The 13,559-nt window shown below is 35.0% G+C and overlaps 2 long non-coding RNA genes across 3 annotated transcripts; both read left to right on the top strand.

Moving 5' to 3' along the window:
- The first annotated feature begins 310 nt into the window (after positions 1 to 310).
- LOC113014011 (uncharacterized) lies at positions 311 to 3,152 on the top strand. Of its 2 annotated transcripts, XR_003270904.1 has the most exons (4): positions 311 to 620; positions 1,320 to 1,385; positions 1,736 to 2,434; positions 2,730 to 3,152. It is a non-coding gene; the product is annotated as an uncharacterized LOC113014011 (long non-coding RNA). The 2 variants fall into 2 exon arrangements; XR_003270903.1 differs by having other exon boundaries at positions 311 to 1,385.
- Positions 3,153 to 4,632: 1,480 nt separating this feature from the next.
- On the top strand, positions 4,633 to 12,451 carry LOC113014022 (uncharacterized). Its single transcript, XR_003270905.1, has 6 exons — positions 4,633 to 4,930; positions 8,459 to 8,519; positions 8,631 to 8,679; positions 10,244 to 10,399; positions 10,603 to 10,697; positions 11,640 to 12,451. It is a non-coding gene; the product is annotated as an uncharacterized LOC113014022 (long non-coding RNA).
- The last annotated feature ends 1,108 nt before the right edge of the window (positions 12,452 to 13,559 follow it).

The following is a 13,559-nucleotide window of genomic DNA, read 5'->3' as shown; positions in this document are numbered from 1 at the left end:
CCAAGAATTCTAAAAATCCTTTCTTTGTATTGGTCTTAAGTAATATTCTACTTTTTTGAGATACTGAATTTGGGGTTTTCATTGGTTGTCAGTTATAATCATCAAAATTAAAAGAAATAAACACTTGAAATATATCAGTGTGGAATGAATGTATTCATTTTACAACTTTCACTTTTTGAATGGAATTAGTGCAGGTGTGGAGATATTTCTAGATGTTCTGGAAGTGTAGTTTTTTCATTATTTGCTTTTGTGGTATAGTCCTACACACTCAAAAAAATGAATGAGGTGGATTGTTCAGTGTATATTAATTATTTATTTTCATTTTACTTAAAATATATGTTTTTGTTAAGTTAACATATGTTTTTCTAATCAAGTCTACGTAATTGTGTCTATTATTCAACGTACATAATACTAATGTGTTACTTGATCGCATAACATTTAAGTTAAGTCAATGAGGATCGATATACCTTGTATATCCACAAGGTGGCAGTAATGCAAAAACAGTTGTAATGAAACCGCGCAGAACAAGAAGGTTTCACGGCTTGTGCCTGCTCATGCGCAAGACTTCAAATTTAACTGAAAAAGGCTGTTTTGGCGCCAAGCTGCTGTTTCTTTGAGAGGTAAGACCACTTTTTTCTTTGACTATGTTGTGTAGTATCTATATGTCCAGCATGGTTATATTTTGCGTTTGTCTTACAAGACATGTTATATCGTTTGCGTGTGCTTGTTTTACATTAGTTTTACTGGGTCCTGGACATGCTTATTTTGTGGACTGTGTAAGAAACATTTTTATTGTTTTTTGTTTTATTAAGGGATTAGCTACAGGGGTTCATGGGGTTATTCTTTCAAGGGGTTATTTTTCCATTTGCTTTCTTGGGATTCCTTTTCTGTAATCCGAGAGTCGGAAATATCGAATAGGATAGCAAGGATAGCATAAAGTGACATTTAAAATCCAAAAAGTCAAGGGCGAAAGCCACTGTGACACCATTGTTCTGCTCTATCAGTAATCTGTATTATGTAAAAATGGTCTGTAAATACAGCATGTTTCCTAGCGGAGTTATACATATCAATGTAGTTATAAATTACAGTTTGTGAAAGTACACACTTAATTTTTTTAATAAAATTATTCAAGACATATGAGTGGACAGACAATGGAGGTCGACAGACCTGGTGATAATTGCTTCTATAGAAAGTTAGCACATGGCAGTGTCAATCTCTTGCTTTTCTTCTGAGTAGTATTTTATTTAGTTGTAATTCAAACAATAATTTGCTTCTTGAAATTAAGTAATGAATTTCTTGTTTTACTTTATAAATCTCAGATCCTGCCTTTACCTGCTCCCTCCTATACTGATGTGGTGTATGTGGTATTGCTGAGCTTGTATGTGGTATGTGAACTGTTATACTTTTAAAAACAAAACTGTTTTATAAGTTAAGTTTTCTTTTGTGACCCATCCCATGCCCCTGTTATTTCGTCTCCACATCTGAACCATGGTAAAGGTTGCAGTTCAAAGGCCTGAGGCATGAAATTCTTTTCAGATCAGCTGTGATCAATATTTTTTGGAACTTGATAAATAACAATAAAAGCTGTAATGGCTCCATTAGCATTTTGTGTAAATGTTTGTGTTAAAATTATAGCTTTAATGAGGTCTTTCTACATTAGTTTTAGTTTGTATATGTGTACATATAGTATGTATATTTACAGTACAGTATGTTGTGTTTGTTGACATATTTTCAGGTGGAAGCAGAATATGTGAGGATTACTACTGCTGCACATGTTCCAAGGCTTTTTACACAACTTGACCAATACACTGACCAGCTCATAAAAGTCTTCAAGAAAAAAGGAGGCGTTGCAGGGAAGAAAATTAGACAAACTTTGGCCCCTGCCACACAGGTGCGTTATTCTGTTGGTAGCAAAATATTATGGCTAATAAGATCATTTTCAAATTTAAACAGCTAGTGTATGGTAGCTGCACAGTGCACTTACATTTATATTAAGCAAGACAAAGTTTGGTACTCAAAACGTTGGAAAATTTAAATTACCTAAACATATGTAAAATCTGATCCCTTGATTTAGGTTAAACCAGAAGTGAATGTTTTTATGTTATGTTTTGAATGCAAAAAAGATGATGTATTAGTTTCTTTACCTCCATTATGGACATATATAATGTGGTGGAAACCCTGCCCAACAGGTTAACTATTCATATCCATGTGATGATTAGTTGGTCTTGTGTACATGTCTATCTGTGCAGTGGCTATGTCATTCATTTTGCGTATAATGTGAGTTTCTGTCATCCTAAAGTATTTCTGTTTTCTCTTCCTGTATCTCTGCCACTCTCTACAGAAGGAAACCATTGAAAAGGGGAGGGAGTGTGTCCTCAGGGCACTACCTTTTTACCTGAATGAAGACCCAAGCATCCTCTTCAAAGAATAATTGGTTGGTAATTTTAGTTTTGGTTTAATACAGATAAAAAACTAATTTTGAATAACTAATGTTGTTGCATGTTGTAATGTTGTTGTTGTTGTAATTTGCATGGAACCTGTTTAAATGTTTTGGGAAATCTTGTATACCCAAACTATTTATATTTATCGTTGAATCTGTAGTCTGAAATAGTGGCGCACTGGGGTGCATGTTCCTAATATTGTGTTTACGTCATTAAAGGGTAGCTTTGGCCCTTTTTCTTTCTTTTTTTTAAAACTGGATGCCATTTTTCTATGTTTTTGTGTCTAAGCTACAGCTGTTCAGAGGGAGCTGGAACAAATTACCCTTGCTATCTTTACCATCGAAAGAGCTGATGCCAGCACTCCTCCAGCCGATGTGGGTATAACCATCTAGTGTGTCCTGCATGACCTGGAAGACCTGGCCTCTGCATGTGCACTCTTAATGGGTGGGATATATGCACTGAATCTCAGTTAACCTCAAGACTGAAAGCTAAGAGACAATCAAAAGTATTGAGATTTAAAGGATTTAATTGAGAGATGATACTGCACCAGAAATGTTGAAGGGTGGTGTGTATATTAGCGTTCAAGGCATATTGTTATGAGGTGGAAATATGTTCATATTCAGTTTGTGTTACATTGTGTGCATTGTAAAGGTAATTGCAATACATACTAAAAATAAGGGTAAGTTAGGAGGTTGATCTGATATCCCCGTGTTGGTGTTGTTCCCAGATCATCATACTAAATGTTGTTCCAGGATCAACATTGCAAGTGACCAATCAGAATGTTGTGACGTCATACTTTTGCGACTTCGGGAAAAACCGGCGTAAAACAAAAAACTGTACTTAAGCTGCGAGAAACCGCCTCTGTCCGCCGATCAACTGACCCTGACCCTGACCGTAACCCTTTAATAAACAGTAAGCAGAATTGATATTGTCCTTGCAACATTGGAATTTCATAAATGCACGAATGGCTTGGAATAGAATAACGTCACAACAATGTGATTGGTCACTTGCAATGTTGAACCTGGAACAACATTTTCATGATGGTCTGGGAACAACACCAACAGGAGAATATCAGATCATCCAAGTTGGGAATGCAGGATGAATGTATATTTTGTGGACTTTTAAAGACGAACAATTGTTTCCATGTTAAAATGTTTCCATCTGAAGTTTTTTGCCCAAACACTGGTAAAATAAATGTTGACAGTGGCAAGTGTTAAATGGTTACTGCTGTGCTGTTGCAAAAAAACTGAACGCTGACAAGCTGTTTTATTGTTAGACCATAATCTTGGCATGTTTTGTTAAAGTTTTATTTGGGATGGTGATGTAATTTTCTTTGATTGCTAATATCAGTGGACTATTTATTATTATTATTATTGTTGTTGTTGTTGTTGTTGTTACATAATTTTTTTTTTTTAAATTGTGGCTGTTGAGGTGGACACTTCACTTTGCATTGTTAAAGGAAAGCACTTCATTGGCATTGTTACTGGACTGACCCTAAGCAATCATTGCAAATAGCAACTTTGCTATCCATTTTAGACACTAAAAGAAAAAAAAACACTCACAGACCTTACTAGCATCACATGTGCATAACTCAAGTGTCATCTTATCAATGTGTTATGTGATCTTCAATGCGTTTTTTTTTTTTTCTTCTATTTCTGGTAGATACAGACATTTAATTTAAAGTCTTGATGTTGCATCTGTCTACATACTGTTAATTACTAACCCTAATGAGCTGTTGTGTTTTATTTTGGACTGGGTTTACACAAATGCTCACTGAATGTGTTGGCAATAAAATAAATTTTAAAAAATAAGTTGGATGTACTTAATTCATTTGTGTGGAACCTGTTGACAAAATAGATTTATGTAAAACTAATTAATAAAGCACAAGGTGGCTGAAAATATAATATTTGAATTAATCTAACTTAAATTTAACATTTTACTGCCACAAATAAGAAATGTGTTGAAGTAACTAATCTAAACTATCTAGCCTGAAAATATATCATCTATGTTCATACAACATAACTTGATTTAGTTAGTCTTAAATATGTCTTGTTAATCTTAAGTAGTTTTTTTAAATTAGATGAACTAAAGATTTTTGCTTTAAACTAACATAATTCAATTTCGTGGAACCTGTTGACAAAATAATTTTAATTAAAGTCAACGTTTCATTTTTTTGAGTGCACTCAAAAAAGTCAACTAAGGCAGTTGTTTGATTAATTCAATAGACATTTGTCTATTTAACATGAACATATTGAGTTTAGGTTTTTAAATCATTATCAGTTGTTGGTTTAACATAAAATAACAAAAAGTTTAATGAACTAGATTTGCATTCTTCAGTTCAATTAAATGTAATTATTTTAAATCAACAACTCTAAAACCGATGCCTAGTGCGCATGCTCAAACTTCCCAAAAGTGAAGAGGCGGGAACGCGGAGAAGTTATGTGTTTAGTGGACTGCCATTTCCCTCTGCGGAATCTTCCACAATACAGGTAAGTAATAAATAACTCAAAATATCTTAGTCAAACGAAGTTGTTCTGTCCATTAATTGTTTAACAATGTTTTTAATTCCAAATGTGTAAGTTGTCATTAGACAGCGGGAGTGGAGCAAATACAGTGAAAATCTGGTATTAGACGGTACCGATTGGCACCGTCTAATACCTGATTTATAATCCGCTCTGGGTATATTTATACTATTATTAGCATTTCCACTTCATTGTTTTTCTTTTTTTTTTTTTACCCGTTTTTGCAGTTAGTCTTATAGTGTTTTTAGCGGTTATTGATATGTTTAATTCAATATTTAACACATTTGTAATTCACTTTCAAAGTAAATGAAGTTAGCTAAAGCTAGTATGGTTGTCTCATTGAACTTCTACCTAGCTCTGTTAGCATTCACTTTGGTTTTAAATGACGGTTATTGCAAGACATGGTCTTTGTTCACTTTTTTATTATCATTTGCATTTTTTCTTTCGTTCTTTCTCTCTCCTTTTATTTACTGGTGTCAAGCCAGCCTCCAATTTGAGACTTGCAGTCAAGCCAGCCTCCAGTTTGTTTTACTTCCCTGTGTATTCAAAGTATTACGGGAATGGATGTGGAAACCGGATTTCAAAATAAAAGCCAACTTCGAGTGAATTAACAGATATGTTAAGAACATAATAACATATAATTTAGGCTTTTTTTTTTTTTTTTTACAAACTCTAATGTTAGATCTATATGACACAGCCTTGTACCCTAATTGTGCCCTGTCACTATCAAGGCCATCTTATTTTGGATTTCAAAGTAAAAGCCCTGTGAATCTTCATTTTTGAACTACTCTTTCAATGACTTAATAATGCTCTTAAAAGCAAAAGTCGTATTTCCAAATACTATTTGAACTTTATATCAACACTTTCCAACCACAGTCTTTTTACAGTGATACCATATCAATATCAAGTCAGTCTGATTTTGCCTTTCATAGTAATGGCCCTTTGAAATTGTCCATAATTGACTTAATCTTCTAACGATTCAAAATGCTCTAAAATGAAAAATTCTTGTTTCCACAGGGTAATTCCACCTTAGATCAACAGTATACAGCCCCATAGTGATACCATATCAATATCAAGTCATTCTGATTATGCCTTCCAAAATAAAAGCCTTTTTAAATTGTCCATAATTGACCTAACTTTCAGTGATTTCAAAATGCTGTAAAATGGAAATTTCCTGTTTCCACAGGATAATTCCACTTTAGATCAACAGTATCCAACCCGACAGTAAAACCATGTAAATTTCATGTTGGTCTGATTTCGCCTTTCAAATTAATGGCCCGTCGAATTTGTCCATATGTGATATACTCTTTCAATTATTTCAGAATGTTTTAAAAATGAAAATTGCTGTTTCAACACATATTGGGTTTTCATTTTGAAAAGCAAAATCAGACTCAATTGATTATGACAGAATTGAATCATAAAGATGATGTAAAAGGAAGCTGAAATTGCCACTAGGTTGTAATTGATAGTACGTTTATATTTTAAGTCTGTGGAAAGATGTCATGGTTGGTTTGCAAGCTGTTTTGTAATTTCTTTATTTAGAATGACATCTTTCCACAGACTTAAAATATAAACGTACTATCAATTACAACCTAGTGGCAATTTCAGCTTCCTTTTACATCATCTTTATGATTCAATTCTGTCATAATCAATTGAGTCTGATTTTGCTTTTCAAAATGAAAACCCAATATGTGTTGAAACAGCAATTTTCATTTTTAAAACATTCTGAAATAATTGAAAGAGTATATCACATATGGACAAATTCGACGGGCCATTAATTTGAAAGGCGAAATCAGACCAACATGAAATTTACATGGTTTTACTGTCGGGTTGGATACTGTTGATCTAAAGTGGAATTATCCTGCGGAAACAGGAAATTTCCATTTTAGAGCATTTTGAAATCACTGAAAGTTAGGTCAATTGTGGACAATTTGAAAAGGCTTTTACTTTGGAAGGCAAAATCAGAATGACTTGACATTAATATGGTATCACTGTGGGGCTGTATACTGTTGATCTAAGGTGGAATTACCCTGTGGAAACAGGAAATTTCCATTTTAGAGCATTTTGAAATCACTGAAAGTTAGGTCAATTATGGACAATTTGAAAAGGCTTTTATTTTTGAGAGCAAAATCAGAATGACTTGATATTGATATGGTATCACTGTGGGGCTGTATACTGTTGATCTAAAGTGGAATTACCCTGTGGAAACAGGAATTTGCCATTTTAGAGCATTTTGAAATTGTTCCAGGAGCAACTCAGATATGGGCAGTTTGAAAATGCTTTTATTTTTTAAAGCAATATCAGAATGTCTTGATATTGATATGGTAACATCGTGAGGTTGTATACTGTTGATCTGGAGTGGAATTACCCTGTGGAAACAGGAAATTTCCATTTTAAAACATTTTGAAATCACTGAAAGTTAGGTCAATTATGGACAATTTAAAAAGGCTTTTATTTTGGAAGGCATAATCAGAATGACTTGATATTGATATGGTATCACTGTGGGGCTGTATACTGTTGATCTAAGGTGGAATTACCCTGTGGAAACAAGAATTTTTCATTTTAGAGCATTTTGAATCGTTAGAAGATTAAGTCAATTATGGACAATTTCAAAGGGCCATTACTATGAAAGGCAAAATCAGACTGACTTGATATTGATATGGTATCACTGTAAAAAGACTGTGGTTGGAAAGTGTTGATATAAAGTTCAAATAGTATTTGGAAATACGACTTTTGCTTTTAAGAGCATTATTAAGTCATTGAAAGAGTAGTTCAAAAATGAAGATTCACAGGGCTTTTACTTTGAAATCCAAAATAAGATGGCCTTGATAGTGACAGGGCACAATTAGGGTACAAGGCTGTGTCATATAGATCTAACATTAGAGTTTGTAAAAAAAAAAAAAAAAAAAAGCCTAAATTATATGTTATTATGTTCTTAACATATCTGTTAATTCACTCGAAGTTGGCTTTTATTTTGAAATCCGGTTTCCACATCCATTCCCGTAATACTTTGAATACACAGGGAAGGTAAAACAAACTGGAGGCTGGCTTGACTGCAAGTCTCGAATTGGAGGCTGGCTTGACACAAGTTTTTATTTTAAGCATTCGGCCTCTCACAGTAATGCAAGTTAAACTAGCATGCGCGATTTGCTAAATATTAGCTGTGTCCAAATTCAGGGGCTGCATCCTTCGAATTGACTTGATCGCTAGTGCATGGGGAAAAAGAGCATAAACACGAGGTCAGAGGAAAAGGCAATGGCGGATAGTTATGAAAATTGCCTGTCGGACCTTTACCGCAACTACCAGCATCTTTATTGCATAGTGTGAAACACTGCTATTACATTTGGCAACAGATTGGATATTTATCTGTGAATTTTATATTGCAAGAGGTATTTATATGTATTTGTATTTTTTTTATACATTTGCAACAAAGTTTAAAAAAAAATCCACTGTGGAATTTTTATAAAATAATTTTGTCTGTTTTCTTTACCATAGTAACACCACAAAGAAAGCTGACCCCTTTTTCTGATTGTTTGTGCCTCCTCTTTAATACATGGTAAGCCTTTTACCATCATATATTTTTTATGATAGTTTTATGATTTAATCAAAGTGAAAAAAAGGTGCCAATAAAACTATCCTTAAAACTGCTTTTCTTTTTTTCTTTCAGTGACTTGTATGTGGCAGTGCAAGCGTTGTTCCATCAGGGAGAGTAGTAGGTACAAATTATTGAAACACTGTACAGGGCTCGCAAAATCGCTAGCCCGACGTCCCAGGGCTAGCGATTTTTCCAGTCGGGCTACCAAAATCTATCTCTGCCCTGCCCGTCGGGCTGTCATAGGAAGGAAAAATATATGTCAATGCTTCTGCATTCTTTCGGAAATGTAGCTGGGTAATTATGTCATTGGCATCGGTGAGCCACTGTCAATATGTGACATATTGAAATCGCGTTTGAATTCGCGCTTGTTTTTTGCTTTCACTTTGCAATCGCGACCTGTGTATAGAAAGCGACAGTACTGATTGGTGAGTGATGATAATTTGCGCACCAATTCCTCTGACATCGTCTTATCAATCGTTAGCTTACTATGCAAACATGACAAGTGAAATCTCCCGCAGCTTAAACATGTGAGAGGTTGATCGTGCAGAGAATCGCTGAGCGTTATGTGAGTGCGTGTGTAAAAGCAGCATTATTTGCTGAGCCAAATAAGACAGGTCAGGGTGAAGAAGTGACAGCCAAAGAAAAGCTTACCACAAAACGGAAAAGTTATGACAAATCAGACTATAAGGCAAAAAGAAAGTGCAGCTTTATGGTTTCATGGACAAAAGAATTTCTGTGGCTGCAACATGACGAGCTAAATAACCAGGGCTGCACATAAGTGGTCCGCAGGTGCGTATTTGCTGTCAAAATAAAAAACGCGCACAAGATAAGAAGTTGCAACGCGTGTTTGCATACATAAGATTTTCTGGAGGAGGACATATTTGTTTAGAACTCTTAAATATGTCGAAGAAGCTCCTTTAAGCAATTACTTTGGTTTTCCTCCACCTCCAAACAAATGTCAGAAGGAGTCCGAACCACAAAAGAAGCGCGTATTCTCGCAAAAGTGGTTGCAGGAGGTGAGCTGGCTTCAAACAAATGATGAACGCACAGATGTGGTGCAGAATGTGCCGTGAAAATCCCACTCTAGCGAACAAAAACAGTGCCTTTTATATGGATGCAAACGTGCGTTGCAACTTCTTATCTGTTGCGCGTCTTTTATTTTGACAGCGAATGCGCACATGCGGACCACTTATGTGCACCCGTGTAAATAACATGACGTTCTGCCGGGTGTGTTGTTGGTTTTCCCTCGATTTCTGAGTCGACAAGCGCCTTTGTTACTGGGACCAGTAATTTTAAGAAAGGCCCCCATTAGAAATGGATTATTGCTCAGTCTGCAATATCTTTCCCAGAACAAACACCAATTGCAAATAATATACTAAAAATAAACCTGAAAAATCTGTTTAGAACAGCATACTGTGTTGCAAAGAGTGAACTACCACTGGTGCAATTTAGCAGTCTTTGCAAACTTCAAAAAGCAAATGGCCTAGATCTTGGTTCCACTTGCCTCCTACTTGTGACTTTAGTGGAAATTTCAAATTCAGTATCTGACACAGACTGATTCATGTCCTACACAGACAGCACTGATGTCTGCATGGTCTTCTAAAAGCAGCTTTAGTCAGCTTAGATGTGAAGTGAGTGAAATATACAGTTGCGTTTTTAATCAATGTATTTGTTCTCTATTGCAGATTGAGAAGGAGTTTCTGCGAATCACCACAAAGCCTCTGCTATCTACTTTCTTTGCCGAGCTTGACCAATACGCGCCATGCTTAATGGAAATCTTTCTGACCAAAGGAGGGACACGTGGAAAGAAAATAAGAGGTCTCATGCTTGCCATCTCCAAGGTTTGTATTAGGATTGAGTAGACTTTGTCATAGGCAGCAAAAATAACTTTTATTTGGAGATGAAGTTGTCGATTTTGTTTCGGCTTAACAAGTGGTACATGCCAGGTTCTAACCTAAAGAATAATTATGCAAGTTAACTGATTACCCTAGCTTTAAGAAAAACAGACTGGTTTTGGCTCATATTATCTCCTCCTCCTCTCCAGCATGACAACATCGATACCAGACGAGCATGCATCTTGAAGTCTTTGTGCATCCACCTAAACGAAGACGTTAATAGAAGTTAATAAAGGAGGACTTGGTGAGTCATTGTGACAGCATGTTGTCTGTAACATTCTCATACAAATTGTGACGTTGCCTCAAATGCAAATCATTAAAATTAAAATTTTGAGATTAGCAACAAGACACCTGGTATTGGGGAAAGGATGTCTTGAATACCAAACAGTATTAAGCATTGCAATAAAGAATTTCTGGAATTTGGTATTGGAAGGAAAGAAATTTATGCATACTTAAACTTGATACACAAACATACAATGCATTTAACATGCATCAAGACAATATTGCTTTTGAATCTGTACTTGGATTAAAACAAGTCCTGTTGTTTTTTCATTGCTATGGCCATCAGTATTTGTAAATAGAAATGTCTATGAACTTTGAGCTGTTTAGTACTAACACTTCTATACCTGTTTTATTTTAACAGCTGAGTTAGCCTTTTCTCGAGTCCTGTCCCCCTAAGTTACTCTTGCTACGTCCGACAAACAAATGGTTTCCTTTGCGCACCAATGGGTACCCGAATGTGCGAGCAGACATGCTTCATAATGTTCGGTACATTTACCTGGGAATGGGGCCATACACACTGTTTAATCCATTCACGTTGTTTTTGACTTTGTGAATGGAAAGAACACAACTCCTCCAGACACAATCTCTCGGCGTATCGGTGGGCACACCGCTTCTCCATCTTGCTTGAGGTTAATGTTTGTCAGACACAGTAACGATTGCTATAATGTGTAATTGGACAATGGCCCTTTCGGGGGAGGGGCCGGTGAGAGGTCAATTATGCCACCTCTTTTGACATGAGAGGTGTATTTTATAATTTATGTATTGGAGTAATTACTAACAACTACTTTAGTGGTGTAATTTTCTGTTTATTACTTTGACTACTTGGATTTTATGAACAGCATAGAAACAGTTGTTTAAACAATCTCTTAAATTTTACTTTGTTGTCTTATACTTTTTCATGTAGGATACGGACAGCGAGGCAAAAAGCTGCATGGAGCAAACTGTGATGGGGGTGTACGTCATCCAGAAGGAGGGTGCTGAACCTGAAGATGACCCAGAGGACATTGGTGTCCTGATTGAGGGTGTGGAGGCTAACACTGATTTGGGTAACATTGCACAAGCATGTGCTCTGTTGTTTGGACTCATATACTGTTTGAACCTGAGCTACCCACCAGAACTTAAATGCACCTTTGAAGTCCTCCAGAAGATACTTTTAAATTTTGATGGACAAAAGCTGTCTTCAAAGGTACAGTTTCTGAAAAACAAGCTTATGGGGTGAGAGCACTTGAAAATGACTGATAGGTCTTGAATGGTTCATTGGTGCAATGGTGATTTCCAATATATAATGTTAATATTTGAGTTGTTTATATTTTCTTTCATTTAAAAAAATTATTTTTTAAGTTTTTGGATTCTCTCTGTTGGGCAATTCACCTTTTATACAGCACTGCAGATGATTTTTGTTTGTCCTTATATAGATGGCTCAAAGTGGATCAGAAGTACTGACAGAAGTACTATGTTGTGTTTATGTATCAAGGTCCTGTAAAGTTTAAGACCACTGCCACCTGTTAAGTTCACTGTATTATTGTGTCCATTTTGCTTGCTAGCATGTTTTAAAACACAGCAAAACTATATTGCTAGCTGTGGAGGACTGCAACCAAAATTAAAAAAATAAATACAGAAATATAAAAATTGGTCAAACTAATAATTATTTCAATGAGATACACCAAACAAATATAGATTTTCATCAACTATGGAATTTTTTGTTGTTGTTGTATTGCCCCCAAAATATTTCTAATTATTTTATTTTATTTTTCCAAATTCACACAATTCTATTTTGTCACATGTTTTAACTTGCCAAGTGGGAGATGTATTTTTATCTTTTAGTTTAATTTTTTAGAATGCAGTCGATATATTGAGCAAATTTTGCATCTGTTTTTAGTTGTGGAAGCTTTGGTTCCAACATATTACCTATGTAAATAAGTATTCTAACGTTTTACCTTTTGAAGTGGCATAATGCTTGCAGGTGTACAAAAATGGTAAGCTTTTATATTGTCCACTAAATCCAGTTAATAAAGATAATGTTATCATAATCTGATTGTGACTTTTTTTTGTAAAGTAGTGGGTTTCTAAATGTGTAACAAATGTAAACAAATCTAATTGAAATAATTTGGTTGAAATGAGTGAAATCATTGCCTTGATTAACAAAGTAGTTGTTGAAACAACAAGATTTAATTCTGTTTTCCTAAACTTTTTAAATTGTGTAGAATGAATTAAAACAAATTTCACTCTACATACTTAAATAAATCACTTCAAATCAATGTAAGTATAGTATGTTGATCCAACGTAATCTGATTACATTAAACCACCAAATGCTAAATGATCGAAAAGGGTTTATTGTACTTGGTTAAATTGTGTGCAAAAAGGGTGCCATGATTAAATTGTGTTCATCCAACAACAGATTTTTTTGAGTGTATATTAGCTGTTAAATGGCATTTATTAATATGATTGGATTTGACTTTAAGGTTTGAATTATGGTATTTCAAAGCAGCAAAACATTGGATCCTGGTTAAGTTGTATTTGTTTGTCTGATTGTTGAATTGTTTCTGTATTATTTTGTGTATTTTTCTTATAAGATTCGCAAGGGAAATGGCAGGACCACTGGGTTGCTTCTCAGAAGAAGATAGTCATAATAATACTTGTTTTTGTTGTGGTATAAAACTGTATTGCCTGCTTACAGGGCCATCCTTTTTGTGAAGCAGATCGCTGATTCACATCAAGGTCCAGCGTGCTGCAACTTGTCATTTCAACTGCTACAGCAAATGAAGTCTTTTAAAAGTTAGTCGTTCTCCTGTACTTCAGAGAAGAAAACGAACACAGCAAGTAC

This window comes from Astatotilapia calliptera, chromosome 20, assembly GCF_900246225.1.
Source record: "Astatotilapia calliptera chromosome 20, fAstCal1.2, whole genome shotgun sequence".
In the NCBI taxonomy this organism is placed as follows: domain Eukaryota; kingdom Metazoa; phylum Chordata; class Actinopteri; order Cichliformes; family Cichlidae; genus Astatotilapia; species Astatotilapia calliptera.
This window is presented reverse-complemented; position numbering and strand designations above follow the sequence as displayed.